At 44.2% G+C, this 21575-nt stretch overlaps 1 protein-coding gene across 9 annotated transcripts in view; it reads left to right on the forward strand.

The window, feature by feature from the left end:
- The window catches only part of LOC147712238 (scavenger receptor cysteine-rich domain-containing protein DMBT1-like), a 685888-nt gene that overhangs the window by 288140 nt on the left and 376173 nt on the right, over positions 1-21575 (forward strand). The gene's annotated exons all lie outside the window — the stretch shown is intronic.

Below are 21575 nucleotides of genomic sequence, written 5' to 3' on the forward strand. Positions count from 1 at the left end.
GGTGATGGTTGTTTCTGACCAGGGTTCACACCCAAGTCAATCAACAACCCGGTTTCTCACAAGTAGTATTTATGGTAATGGTGGTAAGGGTAGTTATAATAGTGGTTGTAGTTGTAGAGGTGGAGGTGGTAATGGTAGTTGTGGTGAAAGTTGTGTTATTAATGGCAGTGATGGTGGTAGTAAACATAAGGGTGGCAAAGGAAGTGGTGGTATTCGTAATGACGTTTGTAATGGTGATGGTAAAGGTGATGGTAATTCTAGAGACAGTGAAATCTATTTAAATTTTATTGGTGATGGTGGTGATTGTGATAATAATGTTGGTGTTTGTATTAAAAGTATTGGTAATAGGGGTGATAGGGGTGATAAATGTGATGGTGATAGTGGTGTTCATAGAAATGGTAATGTTAGTGGTGGTAATAGTGATATGTTAGTGGTGTTGAAGGTAGTGGTATTGTTCGTAGTGGCAGAGAGGTATGAAAAAGATTGCTGTTTTTATTGTATTCTGTCCACAAATTGTTCTTTTTGCATTTGTCACCCTGAGTGGGACGGGTATGCCCAGACGTGGGTCCAGTGCGCTCCATGCCACTGAAGTCAAGCTATCCTGGCTGATGAGGGCGGAAAGCCTGAAACCGGTCCTAGGATACTTGTTTCCATTCCAGGGAGGACCGGGCCTGGCAGTTTGGCTGTACTGTTCCCATTGGGTGCTGGGTCAAGTCTGATTTGCATATGGCTGTTTCCAAACTGAAATGGCATGGTGAGCAAACAAACGTTGGATTTAGGCCCAGATCTCTGTACTTGGGTGAATGTATGACATTGTTTGGCATTCTGTCCATCAATTGTTATTTTTGCATTTGTCACCCGGGTGGGACGGGTATGCCCAGACGTGGGTCCAGTGCGCTCCATGCCACTGAAGTCAACCTATCCTAGCTTATGAGGGCTGAAAGCTCCTAGGATACTTGTTTCCATTCCAGGGAGGACCTGGCCTGACAGTTTGGCTGTACTGTTCCCATTGGGCGCAGGATCAAGACTGATTTGCATATGGCTGGGTCCAAACTGCAATGGCATGGTGAGCAAACAAATGATAGATTTAGGCCCAGATCTCTGTACTGGGGTGAATGTGTGACATTGTTCTGCATTCTGTCCATCAATTGTTCTTTGTGCATTTGTCAGCCCAAGTGGGACGGGTATGCCCAGACGTGGGTTCCGTGCTCTCCATGCCACTGGAGTCAAGCTATCCAAGCTCATGAGGGAAACTGGTCCTAGGATACTTGTTTCCAGTACAGGGAGGACCTGGCCTGGCAGTTCGGGCTGGACTGTCCTCATTGGGCGCAGGGTCAAGACTGATTTGCATATGGCTGGGTCCAAACTGGATTGGGATGGTGAGTATAAAATGATGGATTTAGTCCCAAATATCTGTACTGGGGTGAATGTATGACATTGTTCTGCATTCAGTCCATCAATTGCTCTTTTTGTATTTGTCACCCCGAGTGGGATGGGTATGCACAGATGTGGGCCCTGTGCTTTCCATGCCACTGGAGTCAAGCTATCCTGGCTGATGAGGGCTGTAAGCCCAGAACCGGTCCTAGGATGCTTGATTCCAGTCCAGGGAGGGCCTGGCCTGGCTGGACGGGCTGGACTGTTTCCATTGGGTTCAGGGACGACCGATTTGCATATGGCTGGGTCCAAACTGGAATGGCATGGTGAGCATAAAAACAATGGATTTAGGGCTAGATCTCTGTACTTGGGTGAATGTTTGACATTGTTCTACATTCTGTCCATCAATTGTTCTTTTTGTTTTTAGTGAGAAGGTACAGTAGGAAAGGTATGTGGCACTGGTGGTAAAAGAGCCACTGGGCCACTGCTTACTTTCATAGTATCTGGGTGCTCTTGCCCAGTAGTAGAAGAGCCACATAGCAGTAGGCATAGGAGGATCTGGGGTCTCAAGTGATAAATGAAACAAGAGTGTCTTGCAGCGGGAGAGCTGCCTGCCAATAGGGGTTAAAGAAGAGGTAGGCTAGCAGATTGCTTTTCCTGTGAAGCAATGATGCTGCCACATTAGTGTCTGTCCCTTGTAAGGGAAGGGCTACTGGCACAGTAAAAAGATGGTTACTGTATCAAATGAATGCATGAGATAAAGAATTGAATATCTTATGTACCCCACATCTACCGCTCTTCAAAATTAGGAGCTCAAGACAGGCCTCTTCTAACACTCTATCACAATAAAGTGATAGTCCAGTTCCACTCTCAGAACTCAGCTACTGAGAACTCAGCTATATTGCCAAACACTCATTGACTTTTGCTTTGACACAGTACAGTGTGGGATTTGCAGTCCACAATCCGTTTTTTCACATACCCCATGACTACCTGTTTTTTCTACCTAGTTTCTCCCTTGCTCTGTGTTCAAACCTGTGTGTTAAGCAGTCCACCCCAGCTCCCATTTTCTGTTAACAAGTTAGTGAAATCAGATTACCTGCCCCTTCCCCCTTAGCAACAGGGATATTATACATCAGAGAGTGAACCAAGGGTGCTCTGAGACAGCAGAAATCTGCTGTTTAAGCTGTGTCTTTTAGGGATTGTACACTTGTTTTTTGGCTAGGAGAGTGAGAAAAGTTTTGTACAAACTTTATTGTTAGAGGGCAATGTTTGTTAGGCCTTTACCTGCAGAACTCCAAAGTGTGTGTTGAGCCTGTCTGTCTCCTAGGAGATTCTGAATTGAGGAGCAGCTTCCAACTCCCTGGCTAGAAACATTGCCTGAGATCGCAGGGACCTTATATAGTCTGTTATTGAATGCTACATGTGTGCACTGATTGGTGATTGCATCTGGCGTTTCTGATGGATTCATTTTTGTGTTTTCATAGGTTTGGTGTTTGAGGGTACCGATTCGTTCCTGCGTAAGTGGTTCTATTGATGTAGGGCTTAGAGCTAGTGATCTAATTGGTGGATATGTTTAGGGTTTCGGATTAATTCCTGTGGCTGGGCTTTCGATTGGGCGTATGACGTAGGGTTTCCTGTATGATTGGCTGCAGAGACTAGGGTTAGGGCTAGGGCTGGGATTAGGCTTTCTATTGGACGTAGGGTTTAAGGTTTCCTGTATGAATGGCTGCTGGGACTAGCGTTGGGACTAGTGCCTGGGTTAGGCTTTCTACCAGATTTAGGGCTTAGGGTTTCATATCTTATTGGATGCTGGGACTAGGGCTGTTTTTGGCTGTAGGAGACTGGTTTCCTATTGGTCATAGGGCTTATGGCTAGTGTTGTGATTGGTTCGAGTTAGGGCTAGGGTTCCCACTGGCCGAATAGGTCACTTGATTACTAGGGGTATTTATGGCCTGGGGTCATGGCGTCTCAATCTACTGTTCAGGTTAAGGATGGAGAGGACAAGGGCAGTTGCCTGTTCGAGCTTGTTCGAGAATCACTGGGACTAGTGCCAGAAATGCCTCCCAGTGTTACATACACCAGCACACCACCTTCCCCATCCACAACCAGAGTAACACACTTACAGCACATGTACTCTACCCATTTACTACAGACTAACCCTATCAAAATGTAATGTCTCAGCACCCACTATTAAACCACACAAACCACACCTATACAACCTTCTGTCCCACTACCACACATTTGCACCATCACCTACACACAGTACAAAACTCTATCCTATACCACAAACCAATCCACGTATCACTAACACAACCCAAATCCACAACATATTTCCCTATATCCCATCCAGACACACACTCCCTGCTCTAATTACTCCTAATGGACCCCTTTTTGTCACCCCAAACCTATACTCAGACTACCATCATTTTTCCAACCAACACCCTACTATTCTTTCTACTTCAATAACACAACTGCACAACACTTACACTCCACTGCACAACACATATTACCTCTTGCAGCAAACAAGTCTAAGACAAACATTCTTAACTCTACTTCATCTCCTCATACACGTAACATACACTCTACTCACTCCCTTTACCTTACAACTTTCACTCACAAACAATACTATACAAACAAATCCATCTCATAAAACAAATTCATCAGCACCTCGTTTTACTACTCCTCAAAAACAAAACATATCACGCATATCAGCACAACAAAATCTCTCAAGCGCAACAGCTCATACTACTTGCCATCACAAAATACAAACATACACCCAACTTTCAGACGACAAAAATGAACAAACTCCAATGCCAAGCTTTCTCTCTTCCACCACACCTAACACATATACAGTGACACAGCAACTCTTGAAGACCTTCAAGACTTATAAGAAGTTCGCATAGAGGGGACTGCACTAGACTGGATCACATCCTACCTTTGCAACAGAACAAATGTCATCCATACCCCACCTTTCTCATCCAAAACGTACTCCACAAAAGCAGGGGTTCATCAAGGCTCTATCATCTCACCTATGCTTTTCATCATCTACATGAAGTCATTACCAGCTCTGATTCATCAATTTCACGCAAAATAATTATGCAGATGCAAAAAGAACAGATGATGGACGGAATGCTGAGTTAATCAAACACTCACCCCCAGTCACAGACCTGGGGTAAATGTTTTTTTGCATGCCACGCCATTTCAGTTTAGATCCAGCCTTATGCAAATCAGTCTTTACCCTGTTCCCCATGGGAACAGTCCAGCCCGAACTGCAGGCCAGGTCTTCCCTGGACCAAAAAAAATATAGATATTCATGAGTTCTGCAAAAAAAATGTACATATTACTGATTGTTACATTATTCTATGTTTTTAACATGCATGTAAGTGACTGCATAACTAAGTAAATTGTTATGTACAATTGCTTCACTATTGAATTACAAAAATATTTGTATATATATATATATATATATATGTATTGCAGCTCCGGAGTCCTTCGTTTTCCAAAAGGAATAATCCGTACTCGCGGGGAATTTTTTAAAGGTTGTTTATTAACCAGCAAGCAACAGACGTGTTCGCGTTTCGGCAAAGTGCCTTCTTCTATGTCAATAGCCATTTGAAATCGACATGTTTTTAAGCATTTCATTTTCATCATAATAGAGAAAGGAAAATCACACTTCTCTTTACTCAGCGCCATTTTGAAGTGTCACATACTTCTATACAATGTATACTGCTTCATCAACTACTGTGGAATTATGATACTAACTATTCCACCTGTGTAAAATTAAGCATACTCAGATACATTTCTGTCGTATTTCATAACCACTTTTTTGTATATTGTCATATATGACTTATAGTTAACAGGTTGTTGCCGTGTATCAGCTATTGCGACAGTGGTTCTGAGACTCAAATTCATCTTGCCGTGGATCAGCTTATGTCCCTTCCCTATTCTGTTCTGACTTTGAATCACATTAAAAATAAAATTGAGATTAACATTCGTGAATCAACCAATCATCTTATACTTTTCTAATCATCAAATATTCCAATTCTACCACATGGAGTCTCCCAAAATTCTAAATTGACATTTTCAAAATTTCTAAATTTCAATTCCCTGAGGTTCATATGCATAATTTCATGATTCATTAATGATCATATTGTGACATGTTGCTACGACATTCCAGGTAAGAGTCTTACTTCAATGATTAGACAATAAATAGAAAAATGATAATAATTACCATCTCTTGATCCCATTTACGTCTCTGTATCCTACAAATATTCTACAAATTCATACAGTTTTCAAGTTTTTCATATTCCTATGTGAACAGTCAATTCCTCTCCACTGTTTAATCCCCCAGGAGTTTTCGTGTTGAGGTCTATTATGTATCATGATTCGAGCCTCCGTAGCTTCTTTAGTCTGTCCCCTCCTCTGATATTCGTGGGAACATGATCTAGACCAAAACATTGTAGCTGATTTCTATCACTTCGATGTTTTTCGGCGAAGTGTCGCGCCACTGGATAAGACTGATCTAGCGTGTCAATTGCCCTCATATGTTCTAGTACTCTTATTTTCAATTGATGTACTGTACTGCCTATGTAACACAACCCACAGGGGCAGACCAGGCAGTACACTACATAGGGCATGCTACATGTAATGAATTTATTTATGTACTTTAACATCCTTGTGTCTGGTATTGTATTTGTTAAAACCCTTTTGCTAATGGAACAGGCTTTACATCGACTACAAGGACAAAAGCCCATCATCTCTTTGAGGGTACTTGTTCTTGTTGGTATCTTTTCCAGATGACTTTTTTCCAACTTATCACGTAAGGATCTTGCTTTTTTGAAGGTCACTAGTGGGAAGTTCGGAATATCCTCTCCTATCACACTGTCCATTTTTAGGATATGCCAATTCTTTCCAAACATAGATTTCAAATGATTGGCCTCTGCAGATAAGGGCGTGATTAATCGAAATTTGCCTTTGTCTTTCTTATTAGCCTTTTTATCTGCTAACAGTGTTTCTCTTGATACAGCTCTAACTTTGCACAGTGTAGTTTTCAATGTGATAGGATTATATCCTCTCACTATGAACCTATCTGTACATTCTGATGCTGCTTCCTCGAAATCATGATCACGTGTGCAATTCCTCTTAAGCCTAAGAAGTTCACCGTAAGGTATACTTTGCACTTATTTCTGAGGGTGACTGCTTGTTGCACACAAAATGGAGTTCCCTGCTGTCGATTTATGATACAGGGCTGTTTCAATGTTGCCCTCATCAATAAACACTCTCAGGTCCAAGTAGTCCACTGCCACTGGACTAACTGTACCCGAGAAGTGCAGATTGATGTCATTCCTATTGAGCTGGTTGATATATTTGAGGGCTGTGTCTTCCGTTCCCTACCAAACGATGAACAAGTCATCGATGTATCGATACCATTCAATGACTGTACCACTAGTTGTTTCATCCTGGTAGGTTCTGGGCACCCGCTCCTCCCACCAGCCTACAAACAAGTTTGCATAGCTGGGGGCAAAGCAGGTGTCCATCGCCGTACCGGAAAGTTGTTTGTAGTATTGCTCCTCAAATAGGAAGATGTTATACATCAGGCAAAATTCTAAGAATTCTACTAACATGAGGTTATGTTGTGCATACCTCAGCTGTCTTTTATTTAAGCGCTCTAGTTGTTCTTTAGAACACTCTGGGACATTCTGTCATTGGGCTATACTTGGGCTACATCTGGGTGATTTTTGGGCTACATTTGGGTTCTTTTGTCTCTGGTGGCCATTTTGGGAGACTGCATGTCAGAATGTTTTAATGAAATAGAAAAGGATTTGAGAAGTCACTCAAAATGTGCCCTAATTTTTCATTCTGCAGCACTAATCATACTTTCAATGGCAAAATATACCCCCTCATGTTGTTTCTTTTTAAATTAAATGTTTTAAGAGTTACCACTTTATTCCAATCAAGATGGCTTCAGGTGTGCCATACCTTTGTAATAAGTAGGACTGTTAGCGCTCTAGTTGTTCTTTAGAACACTCTAGGAGGCTGCAGTAGAACACAAAGGAATCAACTGACAGTCTCTGTCCTTGTTGGATGTACATGTTTTACTGAGAATGTCAGACTTCATTTTCACATGACTGAGAAAGATAATGTGAATTTACAGAAAATATGCTTTCAGTTTAGCTTATAGATCCCCTTCCAAACCACTGTGGGAAAATCATGAGATATTAGTTTTCTTTCAAACAATATTCATGATATCACAGCAGAAGGTTTTTTCTCATGGTAAAATCACCTTAGAACCCACCACAATTCCTAAAACGAGTATGGTACCATCAACAAATGATTTATAATGTAACTAAAGTCCTAAAACCCTCTATTAACTACAATGCTTTTTAATGAGGTGCTATCATGTATATTGGTCCCAAGATGGCTGCCAACACTTCTTGGATGAAGTGCTGACAGCCAATCAGATCAGATGTGTGGTTAGGCTCCGCCCAGATATATATCTTTTTTTGAACCTAAATTACTCAAAATTCACTGGAGCACATATATTGAGACCTAGCAAATGCACATCGGGCTAACAGTCCCTACAATTTTGCCAAGTTTGGTGCAAATCCATTCAGCCGTTCGAGCTAAAAGTGAGGCCAACCGCCCTATGGAAATTAACATGGGAAAAACGCGTTTTGGGCCCCCCCTTTTTTCTCGGCCCCCCCTTGATGAAACCCCCCAAATTGTCAGGGGCTGCTCAGAAACAAAATGTTCAATTTTCCTGAAAATTTCAGCCAATTCCGTCCACAAACGCCAAAGTTATTAGACATAGAATTTTCAAAAATCCCATAGAGAAAAAATCCTAACTATATATACCTACTGGCGACCGCCAGTAGGTAATATATATATATATATATATATATATATATATATATATGTATATATATATATATATATATATATATATATATATATATATATATATATATATATATATATATATATATATATATATATATATATATATATATATATATATATATATATATATATATAAAATTTCTATGGCAAAATGAAACCCCTCATTTTGTTCCTTTTCAAATTAAATGTATTAAGTGTTACCACTTTATTCCAATCAAGGTGACTTCAGGTGTGCCATACTTTTGTCATAAGTAAGACTGTTAGCGTTCTAGTTGTTCTTTAGAACACTCTGGGACATTCTGTCATTGGGCTATAGTTGGGCTACATCTGGCTGATATTTGGGCTACATTTAGGCTCTTTTGTCTCTGGTGGCCATCTTGGGAGACTGCATATCAGAATTTTTTTAATGAAATATGAGTGGATTTGAGAAGTCACTCAAAATGTGCCCTAATTTTTCTTTCTTCAGCACTAATCATAATTTCTATGGCAAAATGAACCCCCTCATTTTGTTCCTTTGCAAATTAAACGTTTTAAGTGTTAACACTTTATTCCAATCAAGATGATTTCAGGTGTGCCATACTTTTGTCATAAGTAAGACTGTTAGCGCTCTAGTTGTTCTTTAGAACACTCTGGGACATTCTGTCACTGGGCTATAGTTGGGCTACATCTGGCTGATATTTGGGCGACATTTTTTTTTGTCTCTGGTGGCCATCTTTGGGCTACATTGGGCTACATTTGGGCTCTAACATATATATAGCCCAATGTAGCCCAATATATATTTTTCAAAGTTAATTTTCGTAAAAACCACTGGAGCATGTATCTTGAGACATAGCAAAGGCGCATCGGGCTACCAGTCCCTACAATTTTGCCAAGTTTTGTGGAAATCCATTCAGCCGTTCGAGCTAAAAGTGAGTCCAACCGCCCTATGGAAAACTCAATGTTAAAAACCCGTTTTGGGACCCCCCTTTTTTCTCGGCCCCCACTTGACGAACCCCCCCCCCAAACTTTCAGGGGACGCTCAGAAACAAAATGTGCCACTTTCCTGAAAATTTCAGCCAATTCCGTCCATCAACGCCAAAGTTATTTAGCATAGAATTTTCAGAAATCCCTATTCAAAAAAATCCTAACTATATATACCTACTGGCGACCGCCAGTAGGTAATATATAAAATTTATATGGCAAAATGAAACCCCTCATTTTGTTCCTTTTCAAATTAAATGGATTAAGTGTTACCACTTTATTCCAATCAAGATGACTTCAGGTGTGCCATACTTTTGTCATAAGTAAGACTGTTAGCGTTCTAGTTGTTCTTTAGAACACTCTGGGACATTCTGTCATTGGGCTACAGTTGGGCTACATCTGGCTGATATTTGGGCTACATTTGGGCTCTTTTGTCTCTGGTGGCCATCTTGGGAGACTGCATATCAGAATTGTTTTAATGAAATATAAGAGGATTTGAGAAGTCACTCAAAATGTGCACTGATTTTTCTTTCTTCAGCACTACTCATAATTTCTATGGCAAAATGAAACCCCCTCATTTTGTTCCTTTGCAAATTAAAAGTTTTAAGTGTTAACACTTTATTCCAATCAAGATGACTTCAGGTGTGCCATATGTTTGTCATAAGTAAGACTGTTAGCCCTCTAGTTGTTCTTTAGAACACACTGGGACATTCTGTCACTGGGCTATAGTTGGGCTACATCTGGCTGATATTTGGGCTACATTTGTTTTTTTTGTCTCTGGTGGCCATCTTTGGGCTACATTGGGCTACATTGGCTTACATTGGGCTACATTTGGGCTCTAACATATATATAGCCCAATGTAGCCCAATATATATTTTTCAAAGTTAATTTTCGTAAAAACCACTGGAGCATATATCTTGAGACATAGCAAAGGCACATCGGGCTACCAGTCCCTACAATTTTGCCAAGTTTTGTGGAAATCCATTCAGCCGTTTGAGCTAAAAGTGAGTCCAACCGCCCTATGGAAAACTCAATGTTAAAAACACGTTTTGGGACCCCCCTTTTTTCTCGGCCCCCACTTGACGAACCCCACCCCCCCAAACTTTCAGGGGACGCTCAGAAACAAAATGTGCCACTTTCCTGAAAATTTCAGCCAATTCCGTCCATCAACGCCAAAGTTATTTACCATAGAATTTTCAGAAATCCCTATTCAAAAAAATCCTAACTATATGTACCTACTGGCGACCGCCAGTGGGTTATATATATATATATATATATATATATATATATATATATATATATATATATATATATATATATATATATATATATATATATATATATATATATATATATATATTTATATAGATAGATAGATAGATAGATAGATAGATAGATAGATAGATAGATAGATAGATAGATAGGTAGATAGATAGATAGATAGATAGATAGATAGATAGATAGATAGATAGATAGATAGATAGATAGATAGATAGATAGATAGATATATAGATTTTTTTTTTTTTTGCTCACATGGCAAGGCTCAGGTTACGATGTAGAAATTGACATATGTCTACATAATATGTTATTGTGAATACCGTAGCCTGTGTAGAAGAATAATGCTTGAAAAATCTCTAAGCATGCACGCATTTTGATAAAAAAGAGTAACTTGTTGCCCAAATGATTTTAAATTGCACTAGAGCATTTTATTATACACAACGCCGTGTTGATAAAATGAATGTATTTGTGAATTTGCACACTAAAAGATGGCCGCTGCTATATTTTTCTACTATAATGAAAACCGTCATTTATGTTTATGATGTGAATACGGAATGTGGCTTTAAATGGCGTTGTGTAGTAATGCACAGGTGAACACTGACGAAGCCTTCTGGCGAAACGTGTCTGTTGTGGGGGTAGGGGCCTGAATTAAAAAATTCACAACTTATGGTATCGTGTGCTGGTCGTTTGTCTAGCCAAGTTGGAGTGGACTGTTCTTGAATAGATATATATATATATATATATATATATATATATATATATATATATATATATATATATTCTGCAACTCAGCAGCCTTTCCGTAACCAAAAAAACGGAGAGCACTCACAAATTAATTCCTTGCTGGTGTTTATTGTGCAGACCCCCCCACTTCTGACAAACGCGTTTCACCTTTGAGCTTCCTCAATGTCAATTGCTCAAATTTTTGCGCATGTATTTAAAATCGTCATATATCACATGATTTTTTCTTAAACATGAAAACAGGACCTACGCTACATTCGGTGTAAAAATCATGGCTGCCATCTTAAAGCAGGTTATTTACATAAAGTACTTTAAGTAAAAGTGCTCAGTGCTGTTCATAAAAATATATATATATATATATATATATATATATATATATATATATATATATATATATATATATATATATATATATATATATATATATATATATATATAATGAATTTTATTTACAACATCATTTGAAAGCTTGAGTTATTTGATGCATCTTTAATCAACATATACTAATTTCCTTTATGCATCTATATACCTTCCATATACTTATGGGTCTATAAATGTATTACTTTTTTCTAATTCAGCATATCCAATGCTGGTCCTAAAAAACTATCCCACCCTCCCCTAAACCCTAAAAACTACCCCAACTTCCCCCAGAGCCCTAAAAACTACCCCTCCCCCAAGCCCTAAAAAGTATTACGATCCCTGCCTCCCGCACTGAGCCCTAAAACGGCCCCCAAAGCCGCTGCCCTGACACCTAAAACTACCCCTCCCTCCTAAAAATCAACCCCCTCCCTCAGCCCTGAAAACTCCCCCCAGCCCTGAAAACTACCCTAAACCCCCTAGCCCTGAAAATTACCACAAACACCCAGCCCTGAAAACTACTCTGAACCACCCACCAGCCTTCAAAACTCCCCCGAACTCCCCCAGCCCTGAAAACGAATACAAACCCTGGGCCATAAAAACTACACAGATCCCCCAGCCCTAGAAACTCCTCTGAACCCCCATCCCTGAAAACTACCCTGAACCCTCCACCCCTCTAAACTACCCCATAACCCCCTACCCAGGAAAACTACCCGGAACCCCTACCACACCCCTGAAAACTACCCAGAGCCCCTCTAATAATACAAACTACTGCCCCCAAAACCCAGCCTCCATTACCTCAGCATGTCACATCCTCTCCTGACCCTTCCTGCTAGACGATGCACTGCCTTAACCACACATATGCGTGGTTAAGGCAATACACTTTAACATTTAAAACAACTGTATTGTTTGTGTGGTAGTGCTTGTGTAGTTGGAACACAAGTGGCTCTGCCTGCATTGTTCTGACTGTTTCCCATAAAAATATGACCATATGTGTGGCTGAGCAGAGCCAGTGAAAGATACATACGTTAAATAGGTTTGGAGTACAGGAAGAGCCCTGAGGAACACCATTCAGCGAGAATTGATATGGAACCATAACCTAGCTTGTGACCTATTGTCAAGGTAGGACCTGGTCTATTTTAGAGCAAGGCCTGTAAAGTTACATTTGATATTCGCAGTAAAAGAAGCTGATGGGCAGAACTAGCAAATCCATGGCTGAAGATGATTCTTGGTCCTTGGTCTGCCAGCATGGCCAGAATTCATTCTTTTATAAATGCCTCAATAACTGTCATATAACATGAACGCTATTTAAATTTACCGCATTGAATAACAAACGAAAAAGTTTGGCTTTGTTTTTTACTTTAAAACGTGAATGTTTCCCTAGGTAACATTAGTTTTCTCTCTCTAAAAGTGATAAACATCATGTTCACCTATGGAACAAATCTGCATAGGGTACCACTGCATAGGGTACCACTGGCACTAATGAAAGCAACACAAATGGACCCTGGACTCCCCATTTATATATTGAAATAAAGTCATAATTGAAGACAGACCGCACCCTTCAGCTCCGGTACTAAGACACATGATGTACTATTTATAGCTACGACCTGGGAGTCGGTTCGCCTCGATAGTTCGAATTTACCAATGTAGTTTAGTAGTTGGGCGCAAGAAGGGATTGCTTGCTGACAAAATTATAATTAACTTTAACATTTAAAAAGACTGTATTGTTTGCATAAAGTTTTATATTAATTAATATGCAACCATGACCGATCAACAGTGTGAGAAAAGGGTGGCTCGTCTACTATTATATTTGTTTTCCTTCAGGTGCCCACGCATTCGTATGAGCCGGCCTACTTTTCATTCAGCCTCTTCCGTGTACAACTCACATTCCCCAACTCTTTACGTGACCTGTGCAGGTTCTTTTCATTTCCCTTGCTCATTGTTCTCCTATGCTTCTCTTTCCCACTTTCTTCATTTCTCTCTTCTGCTTTTGTACACATGGCATGCATTGATATAGTGATGATCTTCGCATTACAGTGGTGGGTGAATTCAGCGATCCGTGGATCCGCTTTAATCGCCATACAAGAGTTCCCATCATTAGAACAAGAGACTGAAGGCCGTTGCACACTAGTGAGAGCCTCTTGAAGAAATGATCATTTTCTGCTGATTTTTTTCAGTACACTATGTCATAGGACATATGGCCGAGATACCCGCCACCCCCTCTCAACACAATCCCCAAGAATTGGGAAACCGGAAACAGTTCTTGAATTTTTGGAAGGCGGGAAGGGAGTAAACCCTTCCCGGCCGTATTTATTAAAATATGAAACAAAATTAAAACATTAAAATAACAGTTTCATATTATGTACAATTTCATTTCCACATTACGATGTTTGGCTAACCTTAACAGATCTCTAATACAGAGGTTCTCCTAGCCAAACTAACATCCTACAAAACATTTGACTTGAAATTGTACATCCTAACGTTAAGGGCCAACGGCAAGGTCGTAACCGGTGTCAGATCCCTAACCCAGACATACCCCCCTCACTTGTGAGAGGAGCGACCGCACCGAGGCGTACCTCAAGTGCATCTACCAATTTCCCTTTGTACTTGACGGGGGCCCCAATAGACTCGACGCCATTTAACGGTCGTTCGAGGACTCGTGTGAGGTGTCTAAAAGGTAGCGTAAACCCCCTCCCGCACCCCACACAACTTACCCATCTGCCGTCGCAGATGTCCTGGCCCCGGGAAATTCTCCAGGAGGGGCCGTAGCCCCTCCTATCCAGGAAGGGGCCTTGACCACCTTTCCTTTCCTTCCGGCGGCCTCTCCTTAGACAGGACCGCCTCCCCGTTGAGGGGCCAATTGGCCACCTCCCCCACGCGCTCCCATCCGTAATGGGTGACGCCCCCTCATAGGGATCTTCCAATTACTGCTCACCGATCATGACCTTACCGCCCGACCAAAATAAATACGACAATTCTATCTAATTTACTGAACAATAAAACGAACATGACTTATTACAAGCATGAATACTGAACGACATTAGTGCAACATTACTTTATTTGCAAAACAAACTGAAAATAACCAATCTTTATTGCATATTCAAAATTTCACGACGATCATTACAACCTGCAAGAAACAGAGTTACCAGATCAAATCCTTACTCAACACAACTAGCTGTCCTCAGGGGCTGGTGGGTGGGTCAAAATTGGCTCTTCGTTCCGTCTCGAGCTCACGTGCAGCGGGGAGGTGCAGCTTCAGAGCACAGGAACAAGAGGATGCTTTCTTGGCTTCTGCTCCTTTTATCCGTCTTCAGGGTGGGCGTAAACCCGCCCCCGCCTGCCTCCGAGGGCGTGGCCGGCCGCGTTGGTGTCTAGGCCAGCCCACTCTAGGGCGGGAAAAAGGCGCGCCCCGGCTATGCCGCTTCGGGCATACCAGCCGAGACACGCCTCCCGCCCAAGATGGCTTGCCGGGGGGATCGTGGTACTCCACCATACGTTCGGGGGGACCGAATGGTCGCCCCTTTCCATATGGCCGAGATACCCGCCACCCCCTCTCAACACAATCCCCAAGAATTGGGAAACCGGAAACAGTTCTTGAATTTTTGGAAGGCGGGAAGGGAGTAAACCCTTCCCGGCCGTATTTATTAAAATATGAAACAAAATTAAAACATTAAAATAACAGTTTCATATTATGTACAATTTCATTTCCACATTACGATGTTTGGCTAACCTTAACAGATCTCTAATACAGAGGTTCTCCTAGCCGAACTAACATCCTACAAAACATTTGACTTGAAATTGTACATCCTAACGTTAAGGGCCAACGGCAAGGTCGTAACCGGTGTCAGATCCCTAACCCAGACATACCCCCCTCACTTGTGAGAGGAGCGACCGCACCGAGGCGTACCTCAAGTGCATCTACCAATTTCCCTTTGTACTTGACGGGGGCCCCAATAGACTCGACGCCATTTAACGGTCGTTCGAGGACTCGTGTGAGGTGTCTAAAAGGTAGCGTAAACCCCCTCCCGCACCCCACACAACTTACCCATCTGCCGTCGCAGATGTCCTGGCCCTGGGAAATTCTCCAGGAGGGGCCGTAGCCCCTCCTATCCAGGAAGGGGCCTTGACCACCTTTCCTTTCCTTCCGGCGGCCTCTCCTTAGACAGGACCGCCTCCCCGTTGAGGGGCCAATTGGCCACCTCCCCCACGCGCTCCCATCCGTAATGGGTGACGCCCCCTCATAGGGATCTTCCAATTACTGCTCACCGATCATGACCTTACCGCCACAGGCCGGATAGTTGACCGGCTATCCGGACCCCCCACAAAACACTCCTACCTAAAGGTCATGCTGCAAACCCTTCAACCAGGCTAAGAAGTCTCCTATGAGTAACTCGTTCCCCACCCGGGACAAATGAACACCGTCCCCCAAATACATACTGTCCCCTTTAATACAACCATGCGAAACAGAATGCAGTGTACTTGAACGAAACAATCTACTCATTTTATTATTAATTTTCCTTACTGAATGATTCAGCGCAGAAACAGAAATAGCCCCCCGCCACACTTTCCGTGGGATCATATGGGACCATGCAATTGTGCACCCTGGAACTCTTCTTGCCAACCAACTTACCGTGGAAAGCATCGCCTCAAGAAGAAGTCGTCTACCAGTTGTCACCAAATCATTGCCCCCAAGATGTACTATGATTACAGACGGCGGTGACCTTGTCCGCCCTAACAAACCCTCGAAAAATGCTTGAAACTGGTCAATACAGAGAGCGCCCTTTCCGTAGAAGGACATACAGTACCCGTATTCCCCAGCCACGTGAATCATGTCACCTGCTTTGAATACGTCCGCGGCACGCCTCACGTATGAGTGGCCCACGACCCACACCTCCTTTTTCACAGCCGGTAATGTCTGACCGCTGGCCCCCCGGTGTCGGGTCGACTGAACAGTCCGCCCCGCCTCGTAGGCTTGCGCAACTGAAAACCAAACAAAAACAAGAAGCGTGAGTACATCGTTACAGCTTCACAACATGTGCAACCGTACATACCTCTTATAACAGTTCGAGGACCAACGCCCCAAACGTTTTATTTGATCAACATTCAGACCCCTGGCTGTAGCTTCCGTAGCAGCCCCTATCCGAAAGGAATGGGTCCCAAAATCGCCAGGGTTCAAGCCCGCGGCAGAAATCGACATCGCAAGCACCCGCTGAAACTGAAACCTCGTCAGTGGGGTGGCGTCAGCGTGTCTTAACAATGTCCCCCCCCATGCTGCCACCCTCTGCGCTAAATATGCTTCTACGCACCCAACAGGGCACATGGCCGACCCGGGGATTCTCTGGATGATTACACAGTCCCCGATTGCATCCTGATCGGATTTGGACTTTACAAAAGAGACCGTCATTGTCTCCCCTCTGACCTGAATGTGTTCCCGGCACAGTCCCCCCATCGTATCCTGCTTGTTCTTTGCCACTAATTCGCTTATCCGCATAGCCCCATGGAATGCTAATGCAAATGCGGCTCGGAACAACACTGCTTCGTACTGGGATGAACATGTTACCGGTAGCACGGAAAATAACAGGGCCAACCTATCCAAACCTATCGGGTGCCTATCGTCTACTTTGCGACCCTCAAGGCGTTGCCACCCACGTAGCGCTTTCTGCACAACAAAAGACGCTGTCGGGTCCTGGATCCCATGAGCCCTTGCCATGAAGGAAATGGCGGCCCGATGCCTCTGGGCCGTAGCCACTGACTTGCCTGCGTGACGTAAAGAGAGCAGGAATCTTACTACAGACTCTTCCAGACCCCAAAGCCCCCTCCCGGCAGTACCCAAAAAGGCCCAATAGGAACGGAACGCCCCTTCATATGCCTTCCTCGTCCTGGGTGCTAAACTCTCTCCCACGAGGTCTTGTAGTTCGGGGCACAGAGAGACCAGAGAGCTTCGGGAAAGGGTGCCGCCACCGGGTCCGCTGTGGGCAGAAAGCCCCAGAAGGCCTGCATACGGAAACGAGAGAGCGCATCAGCCGCTTGGTTCATCACCCCCGGCACGTGCCGCGCCCTAAACAGTACATTTAGTTGCATGCACAATAACACAATTTCCTTGAGTAGTCTCAGAATCAATTTGCAACGTGCTGCCTGACTATTGATACATTCAACCACGGTCATGTTATCAGACCAGAAAACCACAGAGTGAACCCTAAACCCTTCAGGCCATGTTTTCAAGGCCACCAGAATAGGGAACAGTTCGAGAAAAGCAATGTTACTCGTCAACCCGCACTCGTGCCACCATGACGGCCATTTTTGCGCTGACCATTGTGTACCCAATATGGCGCCAAAACCCACACTCCCCGCCGAGTCTGTCCATAGTCCCAACTCCTCGGAAGACACTGCTGGTTTATTCCAGACAATTCGACCATTGAAATCCGCCAGGAATGCAATCCAAATGCGCATGTCCTGACGAACCTCTGCCGAGAGTCTCGTACGATGATGTCCTTCCTTCAAGCCGACCATGGACTGTGCAATCGAGCGGGAAAAGGGGCGCGCCATCGGCATTACTCTTAGGGCAAAATTCAACTGACCCACCACCTGTTGCAATTGATGCAAGTTCACTTTCGTTGAACGAATACATGTCTCAAGGGATAACCTGAATTTTAACACCTTCTCTTTAGGTAAACGAAAACAACCTTCCACTGAGTCGAGCTCGATCCCCAGAAACTCGATCAAGGTCGAGGGACCGACAGTCTTACCTGGCGCTAATGGCACACCAAATTGATTCATTAGGACACAAAATTCATGTAAGGCCTGTCCACACTCAGAATCCCCGGCTGCCCCCAGAAACAGAAAGTCATCGAGATAGTGCATAACATGTTGAAAACCTGTCTTCCTCGTGAATACCCACTGCAGAAAACAACTGAATTTCTCGAAATAGGCACATGAAATCGAGCATCCCATTGGCATACATTTATCCATGTAATAGCGACCCTGAAACTGGAAACCAAGGAGACGCTGATCGTCTGGGTGTACCGGGAGCAACCGGAACGCTGACTCAATGTCCGATTTGGCCATCAGCGTCCCGGGCCCCAGGCGATTCAACATGGCGACGGCCTCATCGAAAGATGCGTACCGCACCGAACATACTTCCGGATCTATCGCATCATTTACGGAAAGACCATGTGGGGCTGACAAATTGTGTATCAGCCGAAACTCCCCCGGGTCCTTCTTGGGAACCACCCCTAGAGGAGAACAGACAAAGTTAGCAACTGGCGGGAAATCGAATGGACCGGCGACACGACCTCGAGTCACCTCTTTCCTAATCTTTACCTGAACCACCGCCGTGTGCTGTAAGACCGACATTTGATTCTTACAGTCCGGTACCCCCTGAAAATCCCCCACTGGGATGCGGAAACCATATGAAAACCCGTTCCACAACACCCCAGCGGAAGCATAATCTGGGTATTCGCTGAGCCAAGGAATCATTGCCATGGTATCAATCGGGGTCGGTAAAGGCGCCCCTCGGACTATATTAGACCTGTTTGGCGCCTCCCTTACCACCGTTATCACCCGTTTTGGCTCTGCACATGGACTCAGGATGGGATGGCTGCCCGCATCCCCCACACTCATGTCTGAATTTGCATGACCCCTGGGGCCTGGTACATTTGCCCCTGTTAAAATTCCAACATATCCCCCTTTTACCTGTGTTGCCACTCGGCTTCGTGTGGGACTCGTTACCTGAACTTGTCCGAAAGGGCGTCCCAGAGTTTTGGCGGGAGGATTCCCCCCCGTTACTCCCTACTAATGGCACCTTCAACATCCCTGTACTCTCCATTTTTTGCCAAGACACAGAGTCGTAACAGTCCCAGGACAACAACGGGTTATGTTCCTTAGCTTTTCTAAACAGATTATCATAGCAGAACCACTGATTGCCCCCATATGCCACAGAATACTCCATAATACGTGACTGATAGATGGGTAACTCGGTCAACAACTCAGGTCTGCGTTCCCCCATGATGGAAGTAAAAATTCCCCACGCTCTGCCCCAAGTACCGATGGTCTCATCAACCTTAAAGGCGGCCATTTTAGCGCGCCAAACACTCGGATGCATGAGCTCCTTTTGACTCTTTACATGCTCGATCTCGTAATGGTCGGTAAGCAATGAAAACATGTTTACATATTTGTCCGCCCAAATCAACTCCTTGACTTCTAGTGGGACGTGCTGGGCAATCTTCTCCTTTCGAGAAGGTGCGGAGTCCCCCCCTACAATCGGCAATGGCCGCTTACCTGAAGTAGACCCCACGCTTGTCGCCGAACTTGGGCCTGCTGTACTTCCAACCGCTGGGACCTGCGGGAGAACAGGAGATGGAGCTTTCGCAGCCTTCCTCGATTCCCGCAGTTGTCTCATCACTGCCCGGGCGTCGTCAGCCGTGGCGCCCTCGCTATCGTTCCCCAACCACGCTGCCAATTGCGCCGCCAACTCGGGGGCATATCCTCCCTGTTCGCAGGGGCGACCACTACAGGGATTGGGTTCCCCTCCTTTGGCGCCGGGGTTGGCTCCTCTCGTGGCGCTTCGGGAACCGGGGTCTCCCCCCCAAGTGCTCCCCTTCTAGGCCTCTTGCTCTTTCCACCGGGAATTGTTTCCGCTAAAGGCCGTTTCGGTCCTCCCTCCCCGTCCTTGGCCTCAACCTTTCTCTTCAGATCGGCTATCTCCTTCATGAGCATACGGAGCATCTCATCGGTACCGACCCGCTTTCCGACCTTCTTGGGCATTTTTAGACGGGATATCTGTAAGACAAAAAGAGGGATTACTACGCTCAAAATTGGCTCTTCGTTCCGTCTCGAGCTCACGTGCAGCGGGGAGGTGCAGCTTCAGAGCACAGGAACAAGAGGATGCTTTCTTGGCTTCTGCTCCTTTTATCCGTCTTCAGGGTGGGCGTAAACCCGCCCCCGCCTGCCTCCGAGGGCGTGGCCGGCCGCGTTGGTGTCTAGGCCAGCCCACTCTAGGGCGGGAAAAAGGCGCGCCCCGGCTACGCCGCTTCGGGCATACCAGCCGAGACACGCCTCCCGCCCAAGATGGCTTCCCGGGGGGATCGTGGTACTCCACCATACGTTCGGGGGGACCGAATGGTCGCCCCTTTCCAGTTTTTATGTGGAGCCAGGGCAGCGCATGCGCTGCTCAGCGAGCCATGCTGTATTGGAGTATGCGCTTGAAGACCCGCTCACTCTCCTCCCATATTTGTCATTGGCTTGTGTCATTGTCCTTCATAAACGCTGGCTTCTCATTTTTAAATAGGCTTGTTAATACTTCCTTAGTACTGTCTTGTCTTCATTTGTAGCCTCCAATGAGGACATCCCCTTTCATATGTTTTGTTGCTCAGTAGGCCATCCTCCAAGAACTATTTAGTTCAAGGGTTTTTGCATGCCTGTTGCAGGCAGGACACGCTCTCTCTCCCAACAGCTTTTTTTTTCTCATGCCACGCAGTTAGTGGGGGTCATGCCTTTGCTTTACTTGCAGCGCCAAACAGGGCCGCATTTTTTTGTAACTATTTTTTTTTAATTGTCCTATGCCGCACTTACACTTTATTGTAGGCCGCGCCCCTTTCCTTAAACGAGCCGAGTCTAGGGAAAGGCGCGAGGCCGCCATTAAAGTAAAAACATAGCATTGGCTGCTTTTACCAAAAAAAACATTTGCTTGTCAATTTGACAAACAAATACTTTTGTTTTGTAAAAGCCCCCCATACTGCACTTTCACTTCAATTGCAGCCACTCCTCTTTCTTTAGACATGGCTCGTGTAAAGAAAGGGGTGCGGCCGATATAGAAGTTAAAGAGTGGCATGGCATGGGGGGGTTTACAAACTAGCATTTTTAATGCAATAGGTATCGCATTTACGAAACTCACGTAAATACTAGACCTATTGCATTGAACATGCTTGTTTTATGTTGAGACGGTTGAAAATTCTGATGCTAAAATT

This window comes from Lissotriton vulgaris, chromosome 5 (assembly GCF_964263255.1).
Source record: "Lissotriton vulgaris chromosome 5, aLisVul1.2, whole genome shotgun sequence".
In the NCBI taxonomy this organism is placed as follows: domain Eukaryota; kingdom Metazoa; phylum Chordata; class Amphibia; order Caudata; family Salamandridae; genus Lissotriton; species Lissotriton vulgaris.